Source organism: Nyctereutes procyonoides, unplaced genomic scaffold (assembly GCF_905146905.1).
Source record: "Nyctereutes procyonoides isolate TBG_1078 unplaced genomic scaffold, NYPRO_anot_genome, whole genome shotgun sequence".
In the NCBI taxonomy this organism is placed as follows: Eukaryota; Metazoa; Chordata; class Mammalia; order Carnivora; family Canidae; genus Nyctereutes; species Nyctereutes procyonoides.
This window is the reverse complement of record NW_026575034.1, coordinates 9,030,482-9,046,867: the sequence shown is the minus strand read 5'-3', so window position 1 is coordinate 9,046,867 and position 16,386 is coordinate 9,030,482. Positions and strand designations below refer to the sequence as shown.

Sequence of the window (16,386 nt, the reverse complement as noted above, 5' to 3'; positions counted from 1 at the left end):
CGACAGCCCTAGGAAAGTAGATACACATGTGACCCAGAACTTCCCTGCCTAGGTATTTAACTAAGAGAAATGAAAATACGGAGTTACACAAAAGACGTCTCTCCATATGAGCGTAGCAGCTTTATTCATAATAGCTCCAAACTAGAAACAATCCAAATAGCCAACAAGTGATGGATATGCAAATTGTGTTACAGCCATACAATAGAACACTACCCACCAATTAAAAGGAACGAGCTACCAGTGCGTGTGCCAACATGAACCAACCTCAGAAACATGCAGGATGATAGAAGCCAAACAGAAAGACGCCGTAGAGAATAATTCCATCCATGTGCAATACTGGAAAAGACACATTTAATCCCTAATGACCAAAAGCAGAAGGTGGAGCTTTTAGTGATGGAAATGGCTCTATCCTGAGTGGGGTGGTGGTTACAATGTCACATTTAAAAAACTCATTGAACTGAACACTTCAAGTGGGCGCATTTTATTCTCTGTACGTAAGCTATTTCTCAATAAAGTTGGCCTGAAATGGGAGAGCTGTTTGCCCAGGGTCACACAGTTCTGATGGCCAAGAAAGAATGTGAGTGCCATTATCTGAGTCTTAGTTCAAGACAGCTCTTGGGAGGAAAAAAACCATCCCACCGGGGTTGCCGTGCAAAGCCCTTAGGTGTGCTACACAGACCCTCTTGACACACTTGAAGAGCTTTTCCCTGGAAGGCATTCTTCACAGCTCATCAGGGAGGATGTCTTCTCTCAAGGGTCCTGTAAGGGCACAGAGATTAAGTAAGAGCTTGACTCAAGCATTTTCAACCTGCCAGGCTCGCGGGGGGGGGGGGGGGGGGGACGAGAGGCCCAGGTGCACTTCCCCGTGGGACAGAGGGGTGGGAACGCCGGGACGTGTACTGCACAGTGGGACACGTGGCGTGGCATGTCCGCGGGCCGTGCTCCGTGGAATATCCTTCTCTGCACACCTCAGCAGGCCACCGTGACTGCAGAGGTGCCCACCTTTCTGTGAGCTCCCGCTGAAGAGTACTGCTGAGAGGCAGTACTGCTGAGTGGTCAAGAACCCCTTTCACCTGATGCTTGCTGGGCCTCAGTGTCATCATCCGTAAAAGGAGCGCATGATATTGCTCTGGAATTTTGCTGAGAAAGAAGCGCAATCATATACGTGAAGCGCTTAGCGCCTCGTGGCGCAAGGTAAAAGCTCGATGTGTGGGAGCTTGTTTTATCATTTGAATTATTCTTACCCATCCTGCTTCATTTAAGAGTCTGCGGATGATTCAAGTGAAAAAGTGAGGTGGGTAGGCCGGGTGTTTATCCACCTTAGACTTCAGAGCAAAGACAGGGCAGATGGCAGCTTTGACAGGTGGCATCTGTTTCTGAAAACCATTTCTGGCAAGATGAGTCACAAAGCGTAACAGGATATGCCTTCTTTCTGACCTAGAAGGATGAGTATCTAGTTGGGCCAGACCCTGGGGGACCTTGAGTGCCAGGGTAAGGAGTTCGTGCTGTGTTCCACGTCCTGTGTTGTAATCGAGGACCAGAGAACATCCTGGAGCAAAGCGTGACCTGACGAAGATGAATCTAGGATATTAACCAATTAAATCAACCTTACTGGGAAAAATACAGTTTGTGTCCCTATGATCATAGCTCACAGGAGCCATCACCTGGAGTCTATACCAGAGCTGGGGGCTCTGGGCAGGAGTGCGCAGAGGGATCTTGGCTTAGCACCAGCACCCTTGGGACCAGCTTCCTCCTGGGGCTGCTCTGGCCTGAGCGGGCACGGCTGAGCCACAGGATGGGTTTCGGGTAGAGCCCTGGGTCAAGGCAGCCCCAACCCCAGCCCCTCTCTAAGAGGCGCCGAAGAAGCAGGCCCAGGATCGGCAGTGAGGGATGTGGTCGCCTGGACGTTGCTCTGAATCAGCCATGACTCGAGTGAGAGGCCAAGGCTTCCCACAGACGCTCAGCATCTTCCCCTGGACACGCTTGGATTTGTGGACAGAGAATGATCAGCTTTCCCCTCCTTTCTTTTTTTCTTTTTCTTCCTGAACTCCCCAAGTCCTGCATGTGTGCAGCAACCAGTAGCACGGAAGTGTAGGTGGCATAAAGCAAGAGCAGGGCTTCCACCTTCATGCTTGCCCTGAGTGCCCTCCCCCCTGCCTGGAGGTAACCACAGTGAATGGTTTGGTGCGCAGCTCATGCATTTACATGCATATATGTCCGTACCCCACTCTAGAGCTTTGTTAGCATAAGTGGAGCCATCCCGTACCGAGCATTCTCCACCTTGCCTTTTCGCTTGGCAGCTTTCCACGGCAGCCCCTATAAATTCACTTCTCCCCTTCTAATGGAGGCAAAGCATTTCATACTTTGCATCGACTATAATTTCTTTAACTCGCTTCCTGCTGATGAGTATTTACGCTGTTGCCACCTTTTTTTGAGACTACAAAGCGTTGGTTTTTACTTGCAAAGCTCGAGAGAGGGCGGGAGGCTGCCCGGCATGGAACCCTAGCTCGCCCAACGGGGAGCTTCTTGGCCATCATCCTGTTTCCATGCTCTGCTTCGGGCTCCACCTCTCGCCCAGCCTCTCGGGCCCTCGGCCTACTGACCTGTGATACTGGGCACAAGAACGGCAGGGCCACAAGGAGTCCCGCTGCGTCTCTTTGAGCCACTTCCTGGCTCTTGATAGTGTTTCGTGACGGATGGCGGTGCGACCTGGGAAATGCACCAGCCTGGATTCTTCGAGCACCTGCTGGTACTGACCTCATGTATTCACTTCTTCAGTGTGAAAGTAAAAGGGGGAAGTACTGTGAATGCAGAGGCGAGCTACAGAGGGAGGTAAAGGGGGGCAAAGGGGGAACAGGAACATTTATGAGGCCCCCACTAAGTGCCAGATGTTTTCGATTAATGCCCCCATGCGCTCTCAGGACGTTGCCGTGGGTCTCCTCATTCTGCAGATGACCAGACTGAGGTTGGCCACCCACCCAGGGACGTGCAGACCGGCAGGGCTGGGCTTCACAGCCAGACGTGCCTGGCATCAAAAACTCACGCTCTTCCCATCGACTCCGCCGCCCCGGTTGCTGCGTTATTGGAAGACATGGGGGATAATGAAGCCTGAGGATAATAGCTGGCACTTACTGAGCTCTCACTGGGTGCCAAGCTCACAAGACATATGAACACGGTTATGAGCAGGTGAGGGAGGGAACCCCTGCTACGCCCACTTTACAGACAAGGGGCACAGGCTTGGAGATCTCTTGTAACTGGCCTGCGGTAACACAGTCCTAGCTGCAGAGCTGGGACTCGACCCTGAGCAGGCTGGCCCAGGCCCCCTGGGCCGAGCCACTCTACCTTCTTGCCTCTCACTCAGATGACCCTACAGGACAGAACCTTAGGGGTGACTGCAAAGATCACCCAGCAGCTTCGCACTCCTCTGGGCCACTGGTTGGAGAAGGAAGATTGTCCAGTTGCTCTCTTGGTTTCCAAGGAGCCAGGAGTCTGATGGGGGGCACAGAGGGTTTTCCTTGAGAATGTTCTGAGTAGGGGCTCAGCGAGTCAGCAGCCTTGCTGTGCTGTGGTTACCTCACATCACGGCTTCCAGCTAAGTTTCTCTTTAAATAGCAACCAAATGACAAAATGCAGAGCACAGAGGGATTCTGAGGAGGCGCCGCATTTCCGGGGAGAAAGGCTGCAGAAGCTGTAGGATCAGTTCTCTGGGGGCAGAGGCCCATCCCCATCTCAGGAATAAGTCCATCTCACCTGTTTTCATAGAGCTTTGCACCATACCGGGCTCTCCAGCTCAGCATTAGTCTAGTGGAAGGACCAGAAAATGCAAGGCCCCTGAGACTGGAGGCAGCTTGCTGTGCTTGAGGAATAGAAAGGAGGCCAAAGTGCTGTGAGCAAGGGAGAGGTAGCAGACAGGAGGTTGGAGAGGGGAGCCTGGAGCCAGACTGTGCTGAGACTTGCGGGTTGGGATTTCCCTCCAAGTTGGAAGGGAAGAAATTAGTTGGGGGAGGGGTTGGGTAAGGGGGATCGATTTTATCTGCTTCACATTTTAATATTATGCTGCCGGCTGCCCAGGAGGAAGCAGGCAAGAGTGGAAGCGGGGTGGCTCGTCAGAGGCATCAGTGCTTCTCACTGTGGCTCCCACATCACCTGGGAATGTGCTAGAAATGCGGACCCTCAGGCTTCACCCAGACCCACTGACTCAGAATCTATATGCTCAGGTGATCCCTTCAAGAAGAACCACTCTCAAGAGAGGTGATGGTCCCTGGACTAAGTTGGGGACGGTGGGGAGGCTAAGAAGTGATCAGATTCAGGATATATTTTAAAGGTAGAGCTGGGAGCCAGCGCGCCAAGGACCATGTTGCTTCTGAACATCCTGCTCACCGGTACCCCGGGGTTTGGAAAAACCACACTAGGGCAAGGAACATGCATCGAGATCAGGACTGAAATACATTAATGTGGGTGATTTAGCTCAAGAAAGGCAATTATGGCTTCGATGAAGAGTATGATTGCCCCATTTTAGCTGAAGACAGAGTAGTTGATGAATTAGAAAAGCAAATGAGTGAAGGTGGGGTTATTGTTGATTACCACGGTTGTGATTTCTTCCCGGAATGCTGGTTCCATATAGTTTTTGTGCTGCAAGCAGAAAACAGTGTATTGTACAAAAGACTCGAAACAAGGGGTTATAACGAGAAGAAACCAAAAGACAATATTCAGTGTGAAATTTTTCAAGTTCTTTATGAGGAAGCATTAGCATCTTACAAAGAAGAAATAGTACATCAGTTGCCCAGCAATAAACCAGAAGATCTAGAAGATAACATCAATCAGATACTGAAGTGGATTGAGCAGTGGGTCCAGGATCATAGCTCCTGACCTATAAGACCAGCTACTTTACAACCACGCTTGTCATATCCCTGCCATATTGAATGAATTGTTCAGTTGTCAGTAAAACTATTAAAATTGTGCTGCGGGACTACTAAAAAAAATAAAATAAAGGTAGAGCTGACAATGTTTGCTAATAATTTGGGTGTGGGGGTGTCTGACAAAAGAATCAAAGGCTCTCACCCCTAGGTCAAAAGCCTATTTCAGCCTAAACCACTAGGTGAATGGAGGCATCAGTTATTTACTCAAGATGGGAGAAGGCCTGGAGGGAAGGCCCATGGCGAGGAGGGGGACACCTGAGTTGTGTCTTGACTGTGATACGTTTGAGACGCCCTCTAGACTTTCAAGTGGTGCCATTGGCTCTACAGATTCAGAGTTGAGGGCAAGGGTCAGGGCTGGGGATATAAACCTGACGATAAAAATCCACGGGAAACTCTAACAAGTGTGAGTGGAATAGAGTAAGGCCACGAGCTCAACCTGGCCTTCCACTATTTAGAGTCGGAGAAAGCAGGAGAGTCTAGGGTAGCCTAGGAAGGCTCCCATCATGGCTACTCCTTTTTGAGCATATAACCTATGGCAGGTACGTAAGTGTGATTTTGATTTGTCTGTACTTCTGAATACAACTGAGCAGCAGCCCTATTAGATGTTTTACACATCTAATATACCCCCAAAAAAGTACAGAAAAAGTCTGTGGTTCAGAGAGGGTAGGAATGGTGCCGAAGATTTGAATTCAGGTCAACTTTCAATGTCTGTATTCTTTGGATTATGCCCCACCCGCGGCTGATCTTCTAGTCGATTCTGTATATTAGAGAAATGTGCCTATGTCTGAAATGTTGCCCATTTTCCACATCCTGTGCTGCCTACTTCCTTAAGCTCTTTGAAAGCACTCCCACCCTACATCCTGAGAAGGCCAGGAAGGCATGAGTTAGTGACAGCAGACAGGTTGGATCAGATGGGGAGGACCTTGGGTGAAGGACTGTGCTCGTGTCGCTCACCACCCAAGCGAGGCTCATCTGCTGCCCTGGGGCTCCAGGGCCCTATGCAGGCGGGAAGTGAGACAGGGAGCCGGGTGTCCCGCGAGGTCTGGACAAACAGCAGTTTCCAAGCAATGAGACCGCCCCAGGAAGAGAAGCCGGGGGTGACAGATGAGAGCAGCTTTTGTGGACACATCATTGGATTGAAGACAGAAGCTCTGAGTGACCCGTATTAGATTTGGGGCACAGCTGGGGACTTGGGCTGGGGACACGGCCCGACATCAGGCATTATTAATAATGAAAGCTCCTCCTCTTTATCAAGCACTTCCTGTGTGCCAGGTACTGTGCTGAGGACTCGCATATGGACTATGACATGTAGTCCCCAACAACGGTAGCTTTTACTCTACTAGACATTATACATTTACGAACTCAATCTTCACGAGTCTATGAGGCAGGTACTATTATTACTCCATTTTACAACTTCAGAACCTGAGACACAAAGTTTAACCTGCCCAAGGTCACACAGCTAATGAGAGGCAGAACCAGGATTTGAACCTAGGCTGTCTGGCTCTGGAGTTTAGGCTTTTAATCCCTACTCTGTAGTAAGCCCTTGACACATAGAAACTCACTCTATCGTCATGGCAACCACGTAGGTACCATTATTATCTCCACTTGACATAGGAGGAAAGTGCATCTTAGGAGGCTGTGTGAACCGTTTGAGGCCAAGTAGCTGGGAGGCAGGGGAGCTGGATTACAGACACCGACGTCCAAACCTTGAACCACCAGCTGTGGCACCAGATCCGTGCCACGTGGCCGAAGGTGGAGCTGGCAAGGGGGGGCTTCACACTGAGCCCTTTGAGTGCGGAGGTCAAAGTCCTTGAATCCCTTACTGAGAGTCAGATGGGCCCGAAACCCGAGGAGCCCAGCGCTGTGCAGAACCAGGCTCGTTGGCTCCCGAGAGCTAATCCTGCACACATTCTTTCCAGCTCTGCTTTCACTGACATCACGTTGGTTGCTTGAAATTAGCTACAGTGGGAGTGATCACACCATGGAAATCAGCAAGTGCTACAAATCAGGGATTATTTTTTTTCTCGGGTACCAGAATACCACTGATTAGACTCGAGCTGACATTTGCAATCAAGTGCACTCTGTTGGCGCCAGAGGAGGGTTGTGGAATCAGAAAACCAGGTACATCTCTCCACGGGCCTTGGGGAGATGGAAATCAGTAAAGACATTCTGCAAATGCGTGCTTAGCAGCTCAAGTATGCCCTACTGTCATGGGATTAGGCCCTGGAAATGTATCAGTAACTGTATTTTTAGTTCTTTCTTTATAAAGTACCCCAAATTAAGGGTATTTTGTTTATTTGAGAGAGAGATAGTGAGGCAGAGAGAGAGAGCACAAGCAGGGGGAGGAGCAGAGGGAGAGGGAGAAGCGACTCCCTGCTGAGCACGGAGCCCAACATGGGGCTCGATCCCAGGACCCTGGGATCATGACCTGAGCTGAAAGGCAGACACCTAAGTGTCTGAGCCACCCAGTGCCCCTTATTTATTTCTTTAAAGATTTTATTTATTTACTAGAGAGAGAGAGAGAGAGAGAGAGAGAATGAGCACACAAGCTAGAAAGAGCACAAGCATGGGAGGGGCAGAGGGAGAAGCAGACTCTCTGCTGAGCAGGGAGCCTGATGTGGGGCTTGATCTTAGGACCTCAGGAACATGACCTGAGCTGAAGGCAGACACTCAATGGACTGAGCCTCAGGTGCCCCTATCAGTGACTTTAGTAGACTTATCTATGATCTTGTGAGCCTTACAGTCCAGTGGGTAAGATAGATAACAAAAACATATATGTGTAAATGTGTGTGTGTGTTTGTGCATTTTCAAGTTGTGACATTATGAAGGAGACAGAGGAGAATCTAATTGTATAAGGAGGTAAGGAAGATAGACTGTAAGGGGTGGACCTTTAAACCAGAGATCTTCGGGATGAAAAGAAGCCAGCAAGGCCCAGGAGATGGAAGAAGGCATGTGAAGGTCAAGTGCTGGGAAGAAGCGTGGCAAACATTGGAGGCCAGTTCAGGTGCAGTGGGTGGTGGGCAAGGGAGCAAAGGAGCACAAGATGTGAGTAGTTGGGGTCCTGTGGGCCACGGGAAGGGGTGTGGTGCAGCGGGAAGCTTTTGGAGATGGGTTTCACATGGGAGTTAGCGGGGTCGGGGGTGGAAACATGTTTCGACCTCTGATAATGAAAGGTGACTTTGGCATGGGTATGGAAGGTGAACTGGCAGGAGAGTGGTCAGAGCAGAAGCGGAGAGATCTCTTAAGAGGGAATTGGGGGAATTCAGGCCAGAGATGATGGTGGCCTGGACTAGAGGGAGACACATTTGAGATATATTTTAGGAGTAGAGTCAATAGAACAAGCTGACAGGTTAATGTGGCCTTTAAGGCAAGAGAGAGGGGAGGATGAAGGATGTATCCCTCATCTAGGGCTTAGTTTCCTTGAGACCTTGAAGACGAGAGGCCTGAATCTGACTCCCTGAGTTCAAATGGAGAGAACATACCCCTTACCAGCCCTGTAGCCCCGGCAAGTGACTCAACCTCCACGGGCCTCCGTTTCCCCAACAGTAAGATAGAGTTCTTCTGCACGGGGTTGCTGTGATGCTTCAACGAGTTCTTTTGTATCAAGTGCTTAGTATAATACCTGAATTTAGCGAGCACTACACCAAAAAAAGGAACGCTTGCCATTTTGATTAGTCTATTGATGATTTCTCTGTCTGCCATCAAGAGATTGAGTCTTTGAAGGCAAACAACTCTTGTTTGGAAAGAAAATGTTCTGGAGGGAATACCGCAGGCGTCCTCTGTTTGTGTTCCCTTCCCCTGCATGAGTTTGGCAGGCAAAGCTGTTCAAAATAAACACAGGTCCAGTGCCCCAGAAAATATCAGGTTAGGCAGCACAGCAAAGGCCAGACACACACCCCTGCTGGACAGGAGGAAACAGGCTCGCTTTGTGCTGACCTTGCCAGGTCACTGCGTCCCAGGGGCTGCCCCAGCAGGGTGGACCACCCCGGCAGGTGGGGCCTCTGTCTGCAACCTCATCACCTGGGCTGTCTGGTCCCTTTTCTGGTGTGGCGTGGGGTGAGTCACCACTATCACTCACCACTTCCTGACCTGGACATTATGATGCACAGGCTCTTGAACTTGACATCCAGGCAGCCACAAGAGGTGGGGTCGCGAAGAAAGCAACCCAGTGGGCAGTGGGGGACGGTAATACTAGGCTATGTCAGGAGTAATTGGAGGTCTGCAGGACCCTGGGGTGGAGAGAAAGGAAAGAATGGGAAGGGACAGCAGATCCTAACAGAAGCTGAGATTCCCAGCCGCCTCCAGCTTCCGACGTCTTGACTCAAGGTTTCTCAGCCCTCTGGCCCCGTGTCCCAGCAGCCTGGGAGATTCGGAATGGGCATATTACACAAGGACTAGGTAACTCTGTTTGCTTTCTAAACATGAAACCGCAGTACTGAGGGGCACCTGGGTGGTACAGTCGGTTAAGCGTCCGACTCTTGGTTTCAGCTCATGATCTCAGGGTTGTGAAATCAAGGCTGGTGTCAGGCTCCACGCTGGGTGTGGAGCCTGCCTGGGATTCTCTCTCTCCCTCTGCCTCTCCCTCCCCACTTCACCTCTCTCTCTCTCTCTCTCTCTCTGTAATAAACAAACTACAATATCGAATATGTATCTACTCTGCAATTCTAAATTGATCATGAACATGAGCGTGAAGGTGGCGTGGCCCCAGTTGAGAACGAAGAACTGCCTTCTGATCACAATAGTAGTAATAATAATCGCTATTTCTGTGCAAATTTCTAACAACTGAGGGGAAATGGAGATTTTAAACAGTATCAGCTTTTTTTAGGGGATCCCTGGGTGGCTCAGCGGTTTGGCACCTGCCTTTGGCCCAGGGCGCGGTCCTGGGGTCCCGGGATCGAGTCCCGCGTCAGGCTCCGGGCATGGAGCCTGCTTCTCCCTCGGCCTGTGTCTCTGCCTCTCTCTGTGTGTGTCTCTCATGAATAAATAAAAAAATAAAAATCTTTAAAAAAATAATAACCATGAGTAAGGAAACTAAAACACTCAGTTAATTAATGGCCATGGTCAGATTAGAACCCAGTTCTCCTGTTTTTCAGATAAGGGATAATCAGGAAGCAAAGCACACTATATGCCAAACCCCAAGCGCTTGCCAGGGGCTGCCTGGAATGCGGTGGAAGAGTGTTGTGCTTGATTAGCAATGGCTGCCCCGGGTATGGGAACGGGGCACAGGGGCCCGGCAGCCCCATACGTATCTGCTACCCCGGGCCTAGATTACGGTGTACAGTATTTTAGAAAGGATTGTCTTTCAAACTTTTGAAAAGAAGGAACCTCTGCCGTGTGTTTTTAGAAACATGTTTATTGCAAAGATAATAGAGAAAAATGATTACGTAAATGTTAGATTTCTAGTTGCCTACCATCAAAGACCAGAAGGTTCTTGTCCAAAGCTTCTAAAAACAATATTATGACTGGCGGCGGATCCCACACCAGAAAGGGTACTTGCTGTTGTCAGAGCGCCTCTGGGTTTCCGGGTAAAGAGGCAGCCTTCCCAAGGAGGCCTCACGTCCTGCCCACACTTCAAGGATGGCCCCAGAGCCAGGCAGTGGGATCATCTGATAGAGACTGACGGGCAAGATCCATTGCATTTAAGAGCAGATTCCTGTGTCCTTGGGGAAAGAATGCCGATTTTCCTTCCACCTGCCTTTCAACCTTTCAGACTTCAAGTGGGCCTCATCCCCTGTGTGTCCTTCCTCCTAACCACCAAGGAGCCAAGTAGCTGAAGGACGTTGTGTGACCCTGCACCCTTGGCACCCTAGTGGCTCCACACAGGCCTGCCTTTGAGCCTCCTTCCCATGCACCTACTTTCTGGTGCTGAAGCTGTGCCATTGGTACACAGGAGGTTCCTGCAGCGGCACAGCCGTGCCCGAGACACTCAGACCCCAGGCCCAGTGGCAAGTGCCCTATGCATTTTGTATCTTCCCTGGCCTGGTGTGCCCACCTCTTGCTGCACTGCTACCTGATTTTTGTGGCTATGTGACCCGAAGCCGGCCAGAGCCCTCCTGATTCACAGGCCCACGCACCATTAGCTTGAGCCCACATTCCATGCCCCCATGGAAATCCAAAGCTCTTCACAATTTCCATCAATTCCTGGCTGGGGTCCTGGTAAGAGAGCCATTGGCACAGTCTGCTCATGTCCCACACTGTTGCCTCCTTAGCTGGATGGTCCTTTTCGCAGGCGCCCGTGTTGATTCTGCATCACATTTCCCGGGTTGGAAAACCCCATCCCCTTCGCTCAAAACCATGTGTTTATGTGTAGAGCATACTAAAGATTTGCGGGTGAGACAAAGAGGGGGTATGTATTTCAGAAATGGATTAATTTCCGACTGAATATTCGTACCGTGTGTGTGATAAATAAAAAGAACAAAAGCTGGTGTTTACGGGGTGCTTATTATATAGTAGGCATTGTGCTGCGCACTGTATTTACATTATCTGATTTGATTGTCCCCATGACCCTACGAATTAGACACTATTGTTATGTCTCATTTACGAATGAAACGGAGGCTTAGAGGGGATAAGAAACTTGTTCAAGGTTACACAGCTGGGACATAGCAGGGCTGAGAGGTTGAACTCAGGCAGTCTGGCTCCAAGCCTGTCCCCCCAACTACTCCTGTGGTCTCTAGCCTCCCACCTTGACTGGCTTGGATCTTTCATTGTCTGCTTGGCCATACAGCCCCCCAGCCCTACACCAGTCTAGTGACAGATTCTGATTCTCTTCTCTCCCCATCCTCAATCTTTATGCTCATCTCCTTCCTCCTGGATGAGTGTGGAAATTCCAATATTTTCTCCTTCTATCGTTCAGAACAATTCTAGCCTCCCCAGCCCTTTGCTCCCAACCTCCTCTTCTAACTTGGATTCCATCAGAGTTCTCGGCAGAACAGATGGCCTCATGTATAATCACATCCACACACCTTTGAGGTTAGGGGAGTGGACTCATCTTACAATACACAAGTGTGTGGCATGTGGCTGCCACTCCCCGCTCCCATACCCGTGGCAGATATAACTAATTAATGACAGCACTCCTTGGGATGACAAGTGTGTGGCATGTGGCTGCCACTCCCTGCTCCTGTACCTGTGGCAGACATAACTAATTAATGGCAGCACTCCTTTCTGCGGAGCCCACGCAGCTTCAGTATCCACAGCACGGAGCACCAGAAAACCACTGCCAACCCATCTGGCCAGTTGATGAAACGAAACCTTCTTCCTTCCTTCCCTCCCATCGGGTGAAGCCATGACTCTACAGAAATGAGACCAGACCGCCCTTTGAAGGGAAAGGTGAAACCCAACCTCAGTGACTGGAGGAGACCAGACTTAAAAGATGGGCCTTCTACTGGCCCTCACCTCCTTTCTCTGGCCTCTCTCTTCAGCCTCATCTGTTTGGGTCAAAGGCTCTTTTGAGTGAGAAAAGAAGGTTGACGCCTTGTCACATGGATGCGGGTCTCACAGCTGGGCCTGGAGGCAGCTGTTGAGGACTCCAAGCTGAAGACAAGCCAGATTTGCCGATTTCTTAGCACTGCCTCGTCTCCCTGTTGCTACATCTGAACCTGTAGTGGTCATGTTGCATGTCGGTTATGACTGATTGGCAAGACATTGATGGTCACAAGTCCAAGCTTAATTGAGAACCATTTAGAGAAGCACCCCCTCCCCCAAGTCAATGGGATGGTGACAGTGTTGACCAGAGAAGTGAGTCTCCCAGAGGAGACTGAGTCTGCCATCCTTAGAGCTGTTGGCAAGCTCTGAAAATGGGGTGAATTTTAGGACTCTGAATCTCAGCAGAAACCAAGAGCCAGACATCACCCAATTCTTGAGCTTGCTTGTGTTTGAACCAGTAGCTGCATCCTAAGGGCTTCAAGGGAAGCTCTTGCCGTGGAGGAGAATGTTGACCTCCACCTGCCCAAAGAAGGAGGGGGTATGGATGAACATTTACTGAGCACCAACGATGTGCTTGTAATATGCAAGACATATTTATATCCATTCTCACGTTCAAACCTCAGAATAGTTGCATGAGGGATCGATGGCCTCCCCCTCACAGAAGAAAAACCTAGGACTCAGAGAAAGTAAGTAATTTGCACAAGCCACCCAGCTGGTGAGTAGCAGACCTGGAATTTAGATCCTCGTGAATGCACTGGGAAAGTCGAAAGCCAGCTGAGGAGCTTATCACCTCTGTTTCCTGTGGGGGCTCCCGGGGGAGAGGCAGCCCCAGGCCGGAGAGGCTGAGCTAAAGGACTGAGCACAGAGAAAGCCATTGTGGAGACCAGCACTAAGAAGAACAGCAATGACCGCTCAAACCCAAGAAAACAAGAGGCACGCTTGTTTTCCACTCCAGGGACCGCAGCTCCCAGAGCTCCCCGGGCTGCAAATGACCAGCAGGGGTCCCCTTTCTTCCCCAGCTCATGATGACCCAGCAGCCCTTTGGGCCTCTGGAGCAGATGCTGTTTCTAAGGCTGGATGGGGATGAGAAGGGGGTGGATGCATGAAGCAGATGGGGCAAGATCTAGGGGCCGGCTGCCTAAGACCCCTGCTCAGAGCTCTCTAGACTCTCCTTGTCCACACAGTCGCTCTGTTCCAGAAGCCTAGCCCAGGGAGAGGCTTGTGTTGTGGCTTATTCATTCTAAGGAACTGACCCTTTTATAAAATGGAGGTATTAAAATTTACCTGGAAAAGTTGTTGCTTATATTAAAATCAATATATGTAAAAGCCTTAGGAGATTACAGACACTCCATCGCCTTTAAACTGTTATTATCCCTTGATTTCTGATTCACTAAGATATAGATTTGGGGACAAATATATCTCAGACTTCTCACCATCAAAAGTACTTATCATCTTCTCTGGGAAGAGCAGAAAAGCATGAAAGAATCGATTTAATAATGAACCATTTGGCAGAGTGTTCTTATCACTTTTCATATAAAGAGCTTTTTTTTAATCAGCCTAAGTGTGAAATGTGAATATGATATTTATAATCAATTACAAGCATAATTGAAGATTACTTCACTCCACGGTTATGAATCACAACATAATTTCAAAGAATGAAACAGCATCACCTCCGTCATCGTCACCATCACCATCACCGCTATGACAATCTTCCATCTAAGGAATTGGACCCTCCACGTTGTTATTCTCAAATCCCCCACGTGCCTACAAGTGAAGACCGTCAATCTCCTTTCCTTTTGCAACTCAAAGAAAACTGGGTCTTCTTTCTGAGACGTTACATAACCTTGTGTGTAACTTCAAATGGCAAAGTCTTGGGGCTAGAATTTGAACCCCGTCCTCTCTGATTCTAAAAACACATTCTTTCCCTACTGTATCAGCCGGCTTCCAGTATTTTGTGTGTGTTTTTCACCGGCCCCACCAGCAGGGTTTCTGATTCAGGGGGTCTGGGTTGGGGCGCAACATATACAATAGAAGCCAGGGTCCCTTCCAGCAGTACCCGGGACATTGTAGAAAGGCCACCTTAAGCCTTTGCAGAAACTGCTGGTTGCTGCTTGTGGCCTCGGCACAGCCTCCACCTGCCCTGGTCACCGCTGATGGCCTCGGCACAGCCCCCACCTGGCCAGGTGTCCTTCACAATGCCTTCGCCAGCAGCCTGTATGCAGCAGAAAATAGCCACCACTGAGTATGGCTATCATCAAGAGCGATCTGGGGTGACGGCCTTGCACCTGGGAGGCTACAGCCCAGAAAGTGTGCTTTTCCCCTGCAGCCTCCCAGGCAGCTTGCAGAATTTCTGGCATCCTGGTGCGGGCCCTGGTCTGAGACGTTGCCTCCCTCTTGGTCTTCACCGCCACCTCACCATGCTTCTTTGCCTTCCTGGACTATGCCGAGCTCTTTTTTCAGCTCAGGACCCTCACAGATGCTGCCTTGGAAGTTTCTTCTTACTCACTACACAGAGCTACCTCCACTCCCCCTTCATGGCGCTTAATGAGCCTCCACCCTGGCCTCCACGTTAGAATAGTTGGAGAGGCTTAAAATTTTAATTAATTAACTAAAACAAAACAAAAAAGATGATGTTCAGGCCTCACTCTAGACCAACTGAATTAGAATTTCTGGGAGTGAGGCCCTGTCACCAGTATTCTTATGTAGGTCTTCAGGGTTTGGTTTTTTTACATGCAACTAGTGTTGAAAATTGCTGATTCTAGCGAGTTCCACTTGATTCAAATGTCACCTCCTGCAGAAGCCCTTCCTCAGTGTACCTCCAAGGCTACCCCAACACCCCCACCCACAGACTAGAAGCCAGTCAGTGTCCCGAGAAGCTGTTAGCTCTTGGGCAGAGTGACTGTGTGTGCCGTGTATGTACCTAAGGATGTCCCTGTTCCGATTGACTGGCCGATGGAATGGGACCAAACAGATATTCTGAAATTCTACAGCTCCTCACTGATGGCTGCTCTGTGCCAGATCCTGTGCTGGGCTCTAGGGATGTAAGGCTGAGTACAACATGGCCCTGGCCCTTGAGATGTTCAAAGTCAGGCAGGGAAGACAGACGTGTGAACAACTTACTATGACTTGTTCTTGCAGCATCTGACCAGGGGCACAGATGGAGGGTGGGCGCTCCCTTCAGGCCTGAGGACCCAGTCAGGACGCCTATGGGTGTGCCTTGAGGGTACCCAGACATGGGGAAGGAGAGTAAAAATGAGGAGGCAGCCCAGTTGGTGAGTTATGGGGCCCGGGACTAGAGCGGGGGTGGGGGGGCAGGGGGCCGGGGGAGGAACTTGCTGGGTGCCTGAAGAGAGCTTGCTGAGCGAATTGATGCATAAATGATAGAATGAGGCAGGTCTAGTCTCAAGAACAGGAGAGCTCTACTGGGCACGTGTCAAGGTGTGTTTTTTAGATTTCTTTGCCGTGAGATTAGTTAAAAGAAAGCAGTTTATAAAACAGTGACCCACGGCCTTCAGGCCTGGAGCAGTGTCATGATGGAAAGAACATTTCAGAAGCCAAAAGAAACTTCAACATTACTCAGGTCCTTGGTTTGTACCTCCCAAACACGGTGGAAGAGACGTAAAACCCGCGGAGGTGCCTGTCGGCTGATCTCAGCACTCCCATCCACGGCCCTCGTCCCTCTCAGAGCCCTTGGAGCCCGTTTTAGCCAGAGCCTGCCCAGTCCCCCAGCCCGGGCCCCCGGGCCCCCTGATCGTCCCCCCTCTCCCTGTCCTCCCGCATCCAGAGGACACCATCCAGGAGGAGAGAGGACAGAGGCAGGAGGGCACCTGAGCAGCAGAGAAGGAAGGGGAACGTTTTTATCACCTGTAAATAAGGCTTGGGCCTCCCATGTGAACCACTATTTCCATCAATCACCTCAAAAAGTAACCTTGACTTCTCAAATCCAGAGATCTGAAGTGTGTCCGCAGCTCTGTGGGCGCTCACATCATTTCAGGCCAGGCTGTGATCCCCCTCTTTCCCTCCCTCCTCTTTCAGGCCTTGACTT

General features: G+C 50.1%; 1 protein-coding gene and 1 pseudogene across 1 annotated transcript in view; both read left to right on the top strand.

Moving 5' to 3' along the window:
- Positions 1-16,386, top strand: part of NAV2 (neuron navigator 2) — a 724,598-nt gene that overhangs the window by 262,015 nt on the left and 446,197 nt on the right. The gene's annotated exons all lie outside the window — the stretch shown is intronic.
- LOC129504699 (adenylate kinase isoenzyme 6-like) lies at positions 4,355-4,869 on the top strand (annotated as a pseudogene).